Source organism: Abrus precatorius, unplaced genomic scaffold (genome assembly GCF_003935025.1).
Source record: "Abrus precatorius isolate BTA unplaced genomic scaffold, Abrus_2018 Scaffold9, whole genome shotgun sequence".
Classification (NCBI taxonomy): Eukaryota; Viridiplantae; Streptophyta; class Magnoliopsida; order Fabales; family Fabaceae; genus Abrus; species Abrus precatorius.
In genome coordinates this window covers 19,763,261-19,765,521 of record NW_020874439.1, presented here as the reverse complement: position 1 = coordinate 19,765,521, position 2,261 = coordinate 19,763,261, and positions in this window count along the sequence as shown.

Genomic DNA, 2,261 nt, shown 5'->3' with positions numbered 1-2,261 from the left:
CTCAGTTGAGAACCATTTCTGTATTGGGAAGTACTAATTTTATGAAATTTCATTGTCCTGGTACTTCCTTTCATTTCCATTAACAGAGAATAATCTTCCTTACTCCGTTTACTGCTTCCTTTTTGATTGCCCCATTACATTTGGTGCTTTCATCACCTCATGGCAGAGAACACTCGCCTGAAGGAGATTTTGCACGTTTGAAGGATGTTGCCATTGACGTCAAGCAACTTTTCGAGTCTATTTCTGCAATGGATCGTGACTTACAGGCCTTAATTGCAACCTTAAGTGACTGTCATAAAGATGATTCTACTCGATTTGAGACGCTGGAAACTACTATGGACAACATGTTGAAGTCCATTGCTACTCTAGAATCTGGACCTCGTCTTTCTGCTCAGTCCTCGTCCTTCCAAGTTCGAAATGTTAAATTAGATTTTTCTCGCTTTGATGGTACAGATGTTTTGCAGTGGATTTTCAAAGCTGAACAGTTCTTTGATTACTACAAAACCCTGGATGAACAACGGCTACTCATTGCTTCAGTTCACATGGACAAGGACGTTGTTCCTTGGTACCAAATGCAGTCTAGAACTAATGCTTTTCCCACATGGATTGCTTTTACTTGTGCTCTTGAACTTGAATTTGGCCCTTCACCATATGAATGCCCTTGATCAGATCTGTTTAAGTTGACTCAAGATAGTTCATGATTATTATATGAAATTCACTGCTCTTGCAAATCGTGTGCAAGGGGTTACCGGTGAAGCCTTGTTAGATTGTTTTGTTGGAGGCTTACAACAGGATATTCATCGTGATGTTTTAGCTCAGGCCCCTACAACATTAATGTGATGCGTTTCATTAGCCAAACTGTATGAGGAAAAATATGCCACCAAACCAAACACAAGCTACAAATACCATACTAAAACCCAACACAAGCTACAAATATTAGCCAATCCTCCTCCCAGTCCCTTAAGTCCAAATACCCTACCACCCTTACTTCCTAAACCTACCACAACACCTTTTTCCAAAAATGCTACTGTCAAAAAAATTTCTCCTGCTGAAATGCAATTACGAAGGGAAGAGGGCCTATGTTTCACTTGTGATGAAAAATTCACTCCCTCTCATAGGTGCTCCAATAAACAGTATTTATGGCTGCAATTAGATGAGGAAGATGACTTTCGTGACCAGCCAAACTCTTCTGTTGAACCTGCAGTTGATGATACTCAACCTGTTTGTGAACCTCATTTGTCATTTAATGCCTTAAAGGGCTCTGCTGGTGTTGGAACAATGAGATTTCAGGGACTTATCAATGGTTTGCCTATTCAAATTCTTTTGGATAGTGGGAGTTCAGATAATTTCCTCCAACCAAGGATTGCCAATTATCTGAAGTTACCTATAGAACCAATACATAATTTCAATGTCTTGGTAGGAAATGGTAGTACCTTAGTAGTTGAAGGATTCATCAAAGATCTAGAGGTCACCATCCAATCACACTCATTAATTCTGTTAGTATACTTACTTCCCATATCATGAGCTGAAATGTATTCCTTACATATTCAATTACCTAGAGCCTAATTTCATCAGGCCCAATTTCATCATTTGAAAAGAATGCACACCATTAATTCCATAGCCGAAATGTATTCCTTACATATTCAATTACCTAGAGTCCCTCAAAATCAATTTCTCGAGCTGCTTGTTGATGTGGATCCGGAAATAGCCTTGTTACTGCACAAATATCAGCAAGTGTTTGTTGTGCCATCTGGTTTACCTCCTTCTAGATCTCATAATCATGCCATACCTCTCATACATGGTGTTGATCCTATTAAAGTCAAGCCTTATCAGTACCCTTTTAGTCAGAAACAACAAATTGAAAAAATGGTCCAAGACATGCTGCAGGAAGGTATTATTATTCCAAGCAATAGTCCATTCTCTTCCCCAATCATTTTGGTAAAAAGGAAAGATGGAACTTGGAGGTTTTGCACTAATTATAGGGCCTTAAATGCTATAACAGTGAAAGATAGCTTTCCTATTCCCACCGTTGATGAATTGATTGATGAGCTTCATGGTGCTCAATATTTTTCCAAATGTGATCTTAGGTCAGGCTATCATCAGATTTTAGTCAAGGAGGAAGATAGGCATAAAACAACTTTCAGAACTCATCAGGGTCTATATGAATGGCTGGTTATGCCATTTTGGTTGACAAATACCCCCTACAACTTTTCAATGTTTGATGAATGAGGTGTTTAACAAGCTATTCAGAAAATGTGTTT